At 40.9% G+C, this 15,065-nt stretch overlaps 1 long non-coding RNA gene and 1 pseudogene across 2 annotated transcripts in view; one reads left to right on the forward strand and one right to left on the reverse strand.

The window, feature by feature from the left end:
- The window catches only part of LOC139017411 (uncharacterized), a 94,142-nt gene that overhangs the window by 75,858 nt on the left and 3,219 nt on the right, over positions 1–15,065 (reverse strand). For both annotated transcript variants that reach the window (XR_011472859.1, XR_011472858.1), the window contains exon 2: positions 3,124–3,320. This is a non-coding gene — a long non-coding RNA (uncharacterized lncRNA). The remainder of the gene's footprint in view (positions 1–3,123; positions 3,321–15,065) is intronic.
- On the forward strand, positions 4,994–5,420 carry LOC139017628 (iron-sulfur cluster assembly 1 homolog, mitochondrial pseudogene; annotated as a pseudogene).

Here is a 15,065-nt window from a genome sequence, read left to right on the forward strand (position 1 = left end):
AACAAAATTTATAGTTAAATACTAAGATAAAAGAAACATTCTATAGAAGGGTGAAGAAAAGGGCAAATTAGTTTAGGAGATTAGGTAAGAGTTCCTGGCAAGCTATGTTGTGAGGGGTGAGTTAAATGAAAAGGGTAAGATAGAAAGGAGAGTATATTTTATTTTATTTTTTACTTATTTATTTTTTAATATATTTCTTTATTGATTTCAGAGAGGAAGGAAGAAAGAGAGAGAAGTAGAAACATCAATGATGAGAGAGAATCACTGATTGGCTGCCTCCTGCACACCCCCTACTGTGGATCAAGCACACAACCTGGGCATGTGCCCTTGGCTGGAATCGAACCTGGGACCCTTTAGTCCACAGGCTGACGCTCTATCCACTGAGCCAAGCCGACATATGAAAACATGCTCAAAATCACTAATCATTCGAGAGATGCAAATCAAAACAACAATGAGGTACCATCTCACACCTGTCAGAATGGCTATCATCAACAAATCAACATACAACAAGTGCTGGAGAGGATGTAGAGAAAAAGGAACACTCGTGCACTGCTGGTGGGAATGCAGACTGGTGCAGCCACTATGGAAGACACTATGGAGTTTCCTCAAAAAACTAAAAATGGAATTCCTATTTGACCCTGTGATCCCACTTCTAGGAATATATCCCAAGAAACCAGAAACACCAATCAGAAAGGATATATGCACCCCTATGTTCATAGTAGCACAATTCACCATAGCTAAGATCTGGAAACAGCCTAAGTGCCCATCAGTAGATGAATGGATTAGAAAACTTTGGTACATCTACACGATGGAATACTATGCTGCTGTAAAAAAGAAGGAACTCTTACCATTTGCAACAGCATGGATGGAACTGGAGAGCATTATGCTAAGTGAAATAAGCCAGTCAATGAAGGAAAAATACCACATGATCTCACTCATTTATGGATAATAAAGACCATTATAAACTTATGAACAAAAATAGATACAGAGGCAGAGCTGCCTCGAACAGACTGTCAAACTACAGGGGGAAGGCCGGGGGAGGGTTTGAGGGCAGGATGTGGGGGAGTAAAAGATCAACCAAAGGACTTGTATGCATGCATATAAGCATAACCAATGGACATAAGACACTGGAGGGTAGGGGAGGCCAGGGGATTGTCAAGGGTGGGGAAAAAAAGGAGACATATGTAATACTCTTTGTAATACTTTAAGCAATAAAATATAAAATAAAATAAAATAAAATAAAATATACACACCTGGGGAAGAAAGGTGTGGGCATGCTCAAGACTTTCATAAGGCATCAAAAACTAAACGATATATTTTCTGTATTATAATCATTAGAGAGAAAACTATTGAACTTCTTAAGGCCTTGTTCTACCCCACATAATGTGTGTGTGTGTGTGTGTGTGTGTGTATACATATACATACTAGAGGCCCAATGCATGAACTTCATGCAAGTGTAGGCCTTCCTTTTCCCAGCTGTTGGCACCAGCTTCCCTCTGGTACCTGGGCTTCTCTCGCAGCCCTAGTTTCGTCCGATCTAATTAGATGTGAGCTTGCCTCCTTTAAGTCCTCTAACAAGTCAATATAACTTAGGTTAGTAAACAGAGATGATACTGATTTCATTCATTCAGAAAACATTTACTGAGTGTTAAGTCACTGTGGATATCAACATGAATCAGAAATGGGTTCTACCCACAGAGAATGTGGCCTGGGGTGGAGGTGTGTCACAGATACTTAGCTGGCATCTCTGTTGAGAACTTGAAATCCAAGTATTTTGTGTTGTTGATCTATGGACTTGGGGTATAGACCATTAAACAGGTGACATGTGTCAAAGTTGTCACTCTGGTATAAAAATGGAAAGGCTTGGTTGGTATTTTCTCTTTGTTGCCTGGAGCTCTTCCTGCTCTCAGGGGACGGATCTTTCCCTGCAATTCTGGCCACCCTTTCCTGATCCAGTCCCTAAGGGATCATAAATCTTTTAGTCATCAGATGGTAACCTAACTCCATTATAGTATTAACTGTACAACTTTACTACAGTGAAATGTAACTTCAAAGGAGTGATTTAGCTCCCCTCCCCATGCTCTCTCCTAAAGAAACTATAAGAGATAGATATAAACATGTATGTGCATATATATGAAAAGATCAGAAACAATTTATTTATTGATTTAAGAGAGAGAGAGAAACATCAATTTGTTGTTCCTGTTATTTATATATTCATTGGTTGCTTCTTGTATGTACCATGACTAGAAATTGAACCCGAAACTTTGGCATATCGGGACATTGCTCTAACCAACTGAGATACCTGGCCAGGGCTAGAAACATTTTAAATGCCAAACAATTGGGATATAGTTAAATAAATTAGGGATATCCTTATGATGTAATACCATGCAGCCATTAAAATGTTTTAAAGAAAAGAGGAAAATAATTCACTATATGGTATTATAAAAATTGCTTATAAAACTATAACATGGTATCAATTATGTTTTCCAAATATGTGTGTATTCATGTTTCTGTGCACACATTAAAAAAAAACAAACGAGAAGAACAGAAGACTCAAATTAACAGTGGTTATTTCTGGGTAGTAGGACTACAGGAGAGTCTTCATCTTTATGGTTTTCCTGTATTTTCCAATTTATCCAAAATGTACATGTGTTCCTTTCATTATTTGAAACAAATTATGTTTTTAAAAAGAAAGACCAAAAAGTGGTCTAGCTCTTTCTATTTTGTATCTCTTTTTGACAAAGAAGTTTCACCAAATTCCCCAAGGGCTGGAACAGAAGGCTATTTTCTGGATGCCAAGTGTGCCAACTTAAAACATTACTCACAGAACCTGTATCTAGAGTCTAGAATCAGGGGTGGGCAACCTTTTTGACTCAAGGACCACAATGGGTTCTTAAACTGGACCGGAGGGCCGGAACAAAAGCATGGATGGAGTGTTTGTGTGAACTAATATAAATTCAAAGTAAACATCATTACATAAAAGGGTACGGTCTTTTTTTTTTTTTTTTTTATTCATTTCAAACGGGCCGGATTCGGCCTGCGAGCCGTAGTTTGCCCACGGCTGGTCTAGATTCTAGACCCAAAGAAAAGAGTCACTTCCCATTCTTTATGGGGCACACTCACCAGAAGCTGAATGAAGTCTTCTTACATTTTTTTGTTGTTGTTGTTCAAGGATTTTTCATTATATTCCTTGGGATTCATAAGCAATGCCAAAGTCTTTGCCATCTCTCCCAGTATACTAGGTGGACATGTGCAAACAGGATTGTTGGTGGCCTTCAGTAGTATCCCAGAGTTTCTTAGAGAGGCCAGCAAAACAGGCCCTGTTTTTTGAGATAGAACAATATATCAGTCTCTGTCGAACAAAACTTAATTGGAATTCTAACACAGAAACGTACCAATTGTGTGAACTTGGGTATATTATTTACTTTCTTTGTGTCTCAATATCCTCTTATGTCAATTAGGCCACAATAATATCTACCTTACAATGTTTCTATGATGATTAAAAATCATAATGCAAGTTAAGTACTTAGCCCAATGTCTGACTCTAAGTAAGTAATCAACAAATGCAAGCTATTATATTACTATGATAAGTACAATAAATAGATAAAAATAAGTATTATGGGAGATCTAAAAGGGCACAATCTCTCGTTGAAAAAATGAAAAAAGGCTTTGTAGAAGGAGAAAACTCAGATATTCTAAGATAAGGGGTAGAGACATTTCAGTTGATGGCAACATCAGTGCATAGAGGTGAGGAAGCCATAGAACATAGGTGCTAAACAGTTTTTCTGGAGCATCACACATATAAAGAAGTCTTTACCAGTGGTCCTCAACTTTGGCTGCACATTAGAATCACCTGGGAATCTTTTTAAAATCCTGATTTCTGGGCCTCATCCTCCGGAAATTCTGTTTGTTACTAATGATGAGGCCCAGAAATCAGAATTTTAAAAAGATTCCCAGGTGATTCCAATGTGCAGCCAAAGTTGAGAACCACTGCTTTAGGCCCTAGCCGGTTTGGCTCAGTGGATAGAGTGTTGGCCTTCGCACCAAAGGGTCCCAGGTTCGATTCCGGTCAACAGCACACACCTCGGTTGCAGGGTCCTCCCCTGTCCAGGTCCTGGTAAGGGCACATACAGGAGGCAACCAATAGATGTGTTTCCCTCACATCCATATTTCTCTCTGTCTTTCACTCTCTCTAAAAATCAATAGAAAAATATCCAGGGGTGAGGATTTAAAAAAAGAAAAGAAAGTTTTTAAGGAGACAAGAATGCCAGAAAGAAGTTTAGACTTAGCTTACGAATAATAAAGACATCTATGTATTATAATTTTTATCCCCAAATAATTTTAATATATTTTATTAATTTCAAAGAGGAAGGGAGAGGGAGAGATACTAGAAACATCAATGATGAGAGAGAATCATCAACCGGCTGCCTCCTGCACATCCACTACTGGGGATCAGACCTGAAAACTCGGGCATGTGCAGGAAATGGAACCATGACCTCCTAGTTCATAGGTCCACATCAACCACTGAGCCATCCCAGTTGGGCCTCAAATAATTTTTGTAATATCGTATAGAAATCTCTTTTTGCAATTCACCTGAGCATGAATAAAAATACCCTAACCACCCATCTCGACCCTCCACATCTCTAGTTAATACCAAGTTCTAGCCATTGGTAAGTCAAAGAATCTCCTGGCCAAAACATAAAGTGGTCTTCAGGGGCAGAGGAAGAAACTAGAAATACTAGTAACAGAGTAAGAAAAGCCATGACTCTTTCTTTTTATAGCTATACAGATACTTTAAGGCATCAGGGGAGATAAAAGTTAGCAAGATTATACTAGGTCTTGGTGAGTAGGATCATCTTCAGGATGAACATTTAAATGACATAAAAATATATGCAGAAAAGAACAAAAGTTCAGGATGGATAACACCTGATTACAAGATTTCCTATCAAGCTACAGTAACAAGACACTTCTAAATGGAGCTTTTGGCATCAATATGGTCGCGTGTCCATGGAGAGAGGCTGTGGCGGTGGAGCTCCCACACGAAGCACCCGTGTGCCCGGACAGCAAGGATGTCGCTTCCTTAGTCTGGGCCCCTGTCCAGGCTGTGAGCAAGAGGAAGCTGCAGCCCACCAGGGCCGCCTTCACACTGACACCTTCCACAGTAAACAAGATAAAATACTTCTTAGTTGGTGTTGAACCAGGAGTTGTAATGGCCTTTCATATGCTCTAGAATACACAGACAGAGGAGATTCCGATGAAGTTGTTTAAGGTGGAGTCAGAGGATTCATGGGAAAGAAAGCACAGCTAGCACTGTAGGAACAGAAATGGACTATGTTGAAGACAAATTACCCAGTGCAGTTGTGTTTAATAGCTCAAACATCAAAGGAGCACGTGGCTGTGGAGAAAGCTTTAATGTTTGACTCCTCAGGACTGCTCTGGCTGTGAGCTCCAGGATAGCTATGGAAGCACTGGGCTTACTGAAGAAATCATGTGACTGACATGTGCTTAAGGTTTATAATGCATGACTGCCTTATGAGACAGTAAAGTGATGCACTTTGAAAATGAAACCAGTGTATTAAAAAAAAGAAGACACTGTTCTATTGATGAAAGGATAGACATACAGATTAATGAAATTAATGAAATAGAATAGAAAGCCCAGAAGGATGCAGGAAAAATGGAAGTCTCATACATTGTTGGTGGTAATAGAAATATCACACAACCGAGAAAAACCAAGATGGCGGCATAGGTAAACACCGGAGATTGCTGCCTCGCACAACCACTTCAAAAATAGAACTAAAAGACGGAACGGACATCATCCAGAACCACAGGAAGGCTGGCTGAGTGGAAATTCTACAACTAGAAGGAAAGAGAAAAGCATACCAAGACTCAGAGGAGGCGCAGTGCGGAGGTGAAATACTAAGGTGCAGAGGTCCATGCAGAGCGGGCAGGCAGCTGAGGGCGCGGTTGTTGTTTTCAATTGGGAGGGAGTCTCAGGCTCTGAGCTCCAGTTCCGGGTGAGTCTCTAGGGACCCAGACTCACACGGGAGAAGCGGGACTGTCTGGCATCGGTCAGAACCCGAGGGCAGCTTTCTCTCCGAGGGGCTTGTAGTGATTAATGGGACACTGAGAAGCAGAGTCTCTGAGGGCAAGACTGAGAGCAGCCATAATTGCTAACCCCGCCCTGTTGATCCCGTAGGACCCACCCCGCCCAAGCCCTGCAGGGAGACTTTTGCTGGATAGCCTCAGGCAAAGGCTAGATTAGCACCTCCCTAGAGATCCAGGAGCCAGGAAGCCCAGAGGTCAGAGTGGGACCATCCAGTTTGCAGCTCCGTGGAACCATAAAAGATACACTCAGGGGGCAGACTCAGTGAGCACCAAAGCCCCATCGAATCAAGTCTAGCCCCAGAGGGGTGTCTCCAGCACAGAAGTTCTCCCACTGCAGACACAGCTGATTCTCACAGCCAATTGGCCTGGAGATCAATTCCTCCCAGTGATAACTACAACAATCAAGGCTTAATTATAACAAGACTGTGCACAAAGCCCACAAGGGGGTGCACCAAGAGTGTCTACCTCAGGTAATTGGGACACTTAGCACAGAAAGGCACTCTATCGACACAGCGAAGCATAAAAAATGCTGAGACAAAGAAATAGGACACAAACGACAGAATTGGAGGAAAGCAAACTGCTGGATATAGAGTTCAAAACCACACTTTTAAGGTCTTTAAAGAACTGTCTAGAAGCCGCCGATAAATGTAGTGAGATCTTCAAGAAGACTGGTGAGACCGCCGATAAATGTAGTGAGATCTTCAAGAAGACTGGTGAGACCGCCGATAAATGTAGTGAGATCTTCAAGAAGACTGGTGAGACCGCCGATAAATGTAGTGAGATCTTCAAGAAGACTGGTGAAACCCTCGATGTTGTGATAAAGAACCAACTAGAAATTAAGCATACACTGACTGAAATAAAGAATATTATACAGACTCCCAACAGCAGACTAGAGGATCGCAAGAATCAAGTCAAAGATTTGAAATGCGAAGAAGCAAAAAACACCCAACCGGAAAAGCAAAATGAAAAAAGAATCCAAAAATACGAAGATAGTGTAAGGAGCCTCTGGGACAGCTTCAAGCGTACCAACATCAGAATTATAGGGGTGCCAGAAGAAGAGAGAGAGCAAGATATTGAAAACCTATTTGAAGAAATAATGACAGAAAACTTCCCCTACCTGGTGAAACAAATAGACTTCCAAGTTCAGGAAGCACATAGAACCCCAAACAAAAGGAATCCAAAGAGGACCACACCAAGACACATCATAATTAAAATGCCAAGAGCAAAAGACAAAGAGAGAATCCTAAAAGCAGCAAGAGAAAGAAAATCAGTTACCTACAAGGAAGTACCCATATGACTGTCAGCTGATTTCTCAACAGAAACTTTGCAGGCCAGAAGGGAGTGGCAAGAAATATTCAAAGTGATGAATACCAAGAACCTACAACCAAGACTACTTTATCCAGCAAAGCTATCATTCAGAAGTGAAGGCCAGATAAAGAGCTTCACAGATAAGAAAAAGCTAAAGGAGTTCATCACCACCAAACCAGTATTATATGAAATGCTGAAAGGTATCCTTTAAGAAGAGGAGGAAGAAGAAAAAGGTAAAGATACAAATTATGAACAACAAATACACATCTATCAACAAGTGAATCTAAAAATCAAGTGAATAAATAATCTGATAAACAATATGAACTGGTGATTATAATAGAATTAGGGACATAGAATGGGAATGGACTGACTATTCTTGGGGTGGGGGGGGGAAGGGATGTGGGGAGTGAGGGAAGAAATTGGACAATAATTGTGCCCTTATGGATTAGGACAGTGGGTGGGGAGTGAGGGCGGTGGGTGGGGTGGGAACTGGGTGGAGGGGAGTTATGGTGGGAAAAAAGAGTAACTAATGTAATAATCTGAACAATAAAGATTTAATTTAAAAAAAGAAAAAAGAAATATCACACAACCATTTGAAAATGGTATGATAGCTTCTTGTTCTTTAAAAATTTTTAAATATATTTTTATTGATTTCAGAGAGGAAGGGAGAGGGAGAGAGAGAAACATCAATGATGAGAGAGAATCATTGATTGGCTACCTCCTACATGTCCCCTAATGGCGATAGAGCCTGCAACTCCGGGCATGTGCCCTGATAGGGAATCGAACCATGACCTCCTGGCCCATAGGTCAATGCTCAATCACTGAGCAACACTGGCCAGGGCATGATAGCTTCTTATCAAGTTAAACATACACTTGACATACAATCTAGAATTCTACTCCTAGGCATTGACCCAAGAGAAATTAAAACAGGTCCACATAAAGACTTGTCCATAAATGTCCATAGCAACTTTATTCATAATAGTCCCAAACTATAAACAACCCCACTGTTCATCAACAGGTAAATAGATAAAGTATTATATACCTAGACAATGAAATACCCAGCCAAAAAAGGAACAAACTACATGTGCATGCAACATGGATGAACCTCAAGACATTTGTATGTACCAAATACATACTGTGTGATTCCATTTATATAAAACTAGAGGCCCGGTGCACAGATTTGTGCACATTGAAAGGAAATTAATTAGAAGGTGACCAGCAGGGTGGGACTGGGCAAGACGAGCTGGACACACCCTGGAGCCATCCTCCCACGGTCCCTCCCCAGCCAGCCACAGCTGGGGCAGCACTGGGGCTCAAAGGGTGTCTGCGGAACGAGCAGGGTCCCTCCGGCAGGTGGGGTCCCTCAGCCTGGTCTGCGGGGATCAGGCTGAAACCGGCAGTCTGACATCCCCTGAAGGGTCCTGGAATGCGAGAAGGCACTCTGCAAAGTTGCTGTCACTTGGCAGCTTCTGTGTTGAGCATCTGCCCCCCGCTGGTCAGTGTGCACCATAGTGACTGGTTGACTGGTCATTCAGTCACTTAGGCTTTTATATATATAGATTCTAAAAAATGTACAGTAATCTACAGTGGCAGAAAGTAAATCAGTGATTGCCTGGGACGGAGGTGGAGCGTACCCCAGATGACTGTAAAAGGGCACTTAGGGGATGTTCTTCTATCTTGGTGACAGGGGTTACACTCTTGTCAAAACTCATGGAACGTGCGCAGCAAGTGTGGCTCAATGGTTTAGCGTACACCTATGAACCAGGAGGTCATGGTTCGATTCTTGGTCAGGGCACATGCAGAGGTCATGGTTTGATTCCTGGTGAGGGCACATGCCTGGGTTTCAGGCTCGACCCCTAGTAGGGGCCTGCAGGAGGCAGTTGATTGATGATTCTCCCTCATCATTGATGTTTCTATCTCTCTCTTCCTTTCCCTTCCTCTCTGAAATGAATAAAAATATATTTTTTAAAAACTCATTGAACTGTATACTTTCAATAAATGCAGTTTATTGTATATAAATTATACCTCTATAAGTGTGAGAAATACTATATATACCAGGTACAATGCTAAAGGCTTGTGGAACACACAGATGATAAAATATTACTGTTCCCTAGGCTTCACAATTGAAAATAATATGTGCATAATTTTCAGGAAAGATAATGTTTTCTCCTTCTTCCTTCATTTTTCTTCCTTCCTCATTCTTCCTTCTTCCTTCCCCCTTCCTCCTCCTCCTCCTCCTCCTCCTTTTTCTTCTTTTTTTATTGTTTTGTTAATCCTCACCTTGGGATATTTTTTCCCATCAATTTTTTAGAGAGAGTGGAAGTGAGGAGAAGAGACACAGAGAGAAACATTGTTGTGAGAGAGATGCACTGATTGGTTGCCTCCTGTATGCACCTGGGCTGGGGCCAGGGATGGAGCCTGCAACAGAGCTACTTGCCATTGACCAGAATCAAACCCCAGACCCTTCAGTCCGCTAGCCTGAAACCAAAGATAGCAAGTAATTTTTGCATAAAATATATTAAATATATTTATTTTCTTGCCTTGGTTATATGTAACCAAGGTTACATGGTGGTGGATTAGTGTCAAGGTCAGTAGATCAAAGTGCAACCTTTTTAGAGGCTGGTTTCCCTTTAAGTGCCTCATGTTGTTTTGCAAAGTCCATGTAATTTAATACATGTAATCACCCTTTCAACACAAAAACTTCCCTGATGTTGCCTTATTCCAGCAAAAATAGCACTATCTGATCCAACAGACGAATACTCCTGAGACATCATACAATAACAGACCAATATGAACACTGGGGAAAAGAAAGCCAAATATTGACAAAGAAATTAAAGTGCAGTTTTACACTCTTAAGGAATTGACCTCACAGTTCTAAGTTAAACATCGGATCGCAGGATTGTTTGGGAACTTTTTACTCAAAGACAGCAGTAAATTTCTTACGGCGGAATAACAATCTTTCAGACAATGTACAGATTGCAAATGTGGGTTTTTTTTAAACTCCTGTTTCTTTGGCTTTGATAGCTACATTTTTATTTCAGAATTGTGCATTTACCAATAATATTCCAGACTCTCAGATAATAGTTACTTAACCTGGCAATAATTATAGTCTGTTTTACAGAGAATTAAGAACATAATAGGAACCATGCATCAGAAAAAACTTTTCCTTCAAACAGCAATATACTTGCCCTGGCTGGGTAATTCAGTTGGTTAGATCATTATTCCGACACACCAGGATTCAGGTTTGATCCCCAGTCAGAACATACAAGAAGCAACCAATGAATCCTATTTAAAAGCCTAATATGTAAGTGTCTGGTCATCCGGTCGGCCATTCAACCAATCAAAGCATAATATGCTAATGATATGCTAAGGCCACTCAACCGCTTGCTATAACGTGCACTGACCACCAGCGGGAAGATGCTCCGACAGGTAGGTGAGCTTGCTGCTAGGGTCCGGCTGATTGGGACTGAACGAGATGGGCCAGACACACCCTGGAGCCCTCCTGCGGCCCTGATCGTGCACCGGTGGGGTCCCTCAGGCTGGCCTGCGCCTTCTTGCAATCTGGGACCCCCCAGGGTATGTTGGAAAGCTGGTTTCAGTCCGATCCCGCAGGCCAGGCTGAGGGACCCCACTAGTGCACAAATTTGTGCACCGGGCCTCTAGTGTATAAATAAGTGGAACAACAAATCAATGTTTCTGTCCTGCTGGTGTGGCTTAGTAGTTGAGCATCAAACCTATGAACCAGGACACAGTTTGATCCCTGGTCAGGGCACATGCCTGGGTTGCAGCCTCAAACCTGGTAGGGGGCGTGCAGGGGACAGCCCATCAATGTTTCTATCTCTCTCTTCCTCTCCCTTCCTCTCTCTCTAAAAAAACAACTAAAAATCTTTTTAAAATGTTCATTGAATGAATAAATTTATAAGACATTTCTGATTTTGTCAGCTAGACCAGTGGTTCTCAAAGAATGGTCCTTAAATTAGCAGCTTGTGCATCACCTTGAGTTTGTTAGAAACGCACATGCAACTTAGTATATGTGGGTATGGGGCTGAGCAAACTGATTTAATGAGCTATTCAGATAATTCTTATGACGGTTACACTTTGAGAACCACTAATCTAGACAGTATTTTTCTTTAAAGGTGAATAACATTTTCTAAATCTCAAAAATATTATGCTGAGCAAAAAGAAGTCAGAGACAAAAGAGCACACAATGAATTATTCAAAACCTGAATAGTGGTTGCCTCGGGTTGGAAGATATTTAAATGGAAAAAGGCATGAGGGAACTTTCTAAAGTGTTGGAAAGTTTTATCTAAACCTTGATGGAATATAGATTACATGAGTGTATGATCAAGTCAAAACCTATCAAACTGGATACTTGAGACCTGTGCATTTTATATAAGTGAAATACAGACAAAAAAATTAAAATAAAATATATTAATGCCATTCTAATTCTTGCTGCTTAAGTTTTTTTTTTTTCAGGTATATTTTTACATAGCAATCCTTTCCTTTTTCTTTATTTAATTCTTTTTATTATTATTTTTTTATTGATTTTAGAGAGAGAGGAAGGGAAAGAGAGAAACATTGATCAGTTGTCTCCTGTATGCATCCAACTGGGGATGGAACCCAAAACCTGGGTATGGGTTCCTGACCAGGAATTGAACCCACTATCCTTTGGAGCACCGGACATTGCTGCAACCAACTGAGCCACACTGGCCAGGGCACATAGCAATCTTAAAACTATCTACAAGATCTTACATGATATGACTCCCTACCTACTTTTCTAATATTATGTTACCAAGCTCTCCCCTACCTACTTTCCTATTATCTATTACCAAACCCCTATCACTTTTTATACCTTGACCAGCACTAAGCTTTTAGTTCCCCAATGATACATATTTCCATCCTGCCCCAGGACCTTTGCTCATGCTGTTACCTCTCCCTAGAATGTTCCTCTTTCTTCCCTTCCACCTAGTTAACTCCCATTCTTTTTTCAGTTCTAATTCTTCTGCTTATCCCTAAGGAAAACCATCCCAAATCTTACTTTATTATCTGTGTCCATGGAACCCTTTGTAGGGCTACTGTGTATGCTTGTGCAGGTTGTTAATCCAAATAAGGGTTCTAGCTGAGGTGATAAGGCTGAAATTCAATTTGTGCTTCACTCGCAAAGCCGTGCACATGGAGCAGGACTGTGTCAACCTGGAAGAAGGGCTGCCATTCTTTTTATTTTTTAAATTCTTGCCTGAGGATACTTTTCCCATTGATTTTTTTTTTTCTTAGAGAATCCAAGGGAGGTAAGGAGGCAAGGAGTGGGGTAGGAGAGAGAGAGAAAGTGTGTGTGAGACAGAGAGAAACATTGATATGAGAGAGACACATGGATTGGTTGCCTTCCACATACGCCCAACCAGTATCTTTATTCGTGTGATTATTTGTTTCCCCAACTAGACAGTAAGCTCTATGACCAGGGCCAGGATGAAATCTGCTACCCAAATCGAACCTGTAACCCTTCAGTGCACTCGACACTCTAACCACTTATACACACCAGCCAGGGTTGGGCTGCCTTTTTCTTTTTTAAAAATGTTTTGTTGACTTTCAGAGAGAGGAAGGAAGAGGCAGAAAGAGATAGAAACATCAATGAGAGAGAATCTTTGACTGGCTGCCTCCTGCACACTCACTACTGGGAATCAAGCCGGCAACCTGAGCATGTGCCCTTACCAGGAATGGATCTGTGACCTCCTGGTTCATAGGTTTGATGCTCAGTCAATGAGCCACACCAGCTGGGCTGCCTTTTGCTAATTCATCAAAGACATAGCCTGCCTGCCAAGCTCTGCTACTCTGGGTTGGTTCTGTCTATGGGGACACCTTTTTAAAAACAGCATAAAGATACAATGGTGGCAGCAGCAGCCCTGACCACGTGCTTCCCTTCATAGTATTTACTACAATTGTAATTTTAGATTTACTATCCTGGTTATTTGTTTTTCCCACTAGACAGTAAGCTCTATGACAGTAAGAAACTGTCTGGTTTTGCTTATTATCAAGGATTCCCAGCTCCTAGAAGAGTGCCTGCCACACAGTGGGTATTCAGGAAACATTTATTAAATACATGAGACATTTTTTAATGTTGGAAGAATATTAGGCTTTTTGAAGATAGGGACAGTGTCTAATTTTCCCTATTTATTTCCTCCATGGCATTCAGTAAACTCCTCCTGATTGATTTAAAAATATTCAAAGAAGCCATATGATGCTCTGTTCATAGGAAACTAGATCTGCAAGTATATGATTACACACTGAATGAGTGATGATGAACAGCTGCTATTTATGAAGCTGAAAAGACAAAAAAAATGTTGAATGAATAAGAAATCAACATCAATTGAAATGGGAAGGATTTAATTTAGCTTTGGGAACTCATTTCCTGATATGAAGCTTATAAGATACCAGAAGACAATACCAAGGGAGGCTGTGAATTTTCTTTTCCTGTATAAGTAGATGATCTTTTGAAAAATTTCCAAGATAGAACAATCACTTATTTGAAGGCTAAGGGGTATTTCTGACTAGAGTTCTCATCAGTCTAATAGGAGATCAATTTTATTTTTTAATAAGCCCAGTAGTTGAGCATTGACCCATGAACCAAGAGGTCACAGTTTGATTCTTGGCCAGGGCAATGGACTCGATCCCGGGGCATGCAGGAGGCAGCCAATAGAGGTCAATGTTTCTATCTCTCTATTCCTCCCCTTCCTTTCTCCCTAAAATCGTTAAAGACATTTTTTTTTTAAATATATTTTATTGATTTTTTACAGAGAAGAAGGGAAAGGGATAGAGAGTTAGAAACATCGATGAGAGAGATCGATCAGCCGCCTCCTGCACACCCCCCAGTGGGGATGTGCCCGCAACCAAGGTACATGCCCCCGACCGGAATCAAACCTGGGACCCTTCAGTCCGAAGGCCAAGGCTCTATCCACTGAGCCAAACCGGTTCGGCAGTTAAAGACATTTTTTTAAAAAAAAAGAAAAAAAGAAGGAACTCTTACCCTTTAAAAAATAAAATAAGGTTTTGTACCCTGGCGAGGTAGCTCAGTTGGTTAGAGCCTTGTCCTGATATGCCAAGGTTGCAGGTTCAATCCTGTGGTCAAGGCACATATACAAAGCAATCAATGAATGTATAAATAAGTAAAACAACAAATCAATGTTTCTCCCCGCCCCGCCCCCCCGCTAAAATCAATTTACAAAATTAAGTTTTTGGTGTATGTGTGGAGGGGAGATAATTTTACAGAAAAGCTTCAAAACTAGTAAAGAGAGTTCCTGTATACCCTTCATCCAATTTTCTTCACTGTTAATATCTTACTATATTACTAGGAACATTTGTCAAAATTTAGAAATTGAAATATATGCATAACTACTTTTTTATTTAAATTCTTCATTGTTGAAAGTATTACATGTGTCTCCTTTTTCCCCCCGTTGAGCTCTCTCCTGCTGCTCCCACCCCCATTATACATAACTATTAACTAATCTGCAGACTTTATTTGGATGTTCCCAGTTTCTCCAGTTATGTCCTGTTTCTGTCCCAAGTGAGATATTTTGTCCTTCAAAAGTATATGAAAGCCTGACCAGTGTGGCTCTGTTTGTTGAGCATCATCCCATGCACTAGGAGGATGCCAGTTG

This window comes from Myotis yumanensis, unplaced genomic scaffold (assembly GCF_028538775.1).
Source record: "Myotis yumanensis isolate MYYU_CA2020_CCGP unplaced genomic scaffold, mMyoYum1.0.hap1 SCAF_10, whole genome shotgun sequence".
Classification (NCBI taxonomy): Eukaryota; Metazoa; Chordata; class Mammalia; order Chiroptera; family Vespertilionidae; genus Myotis; species Myotis yumanensis.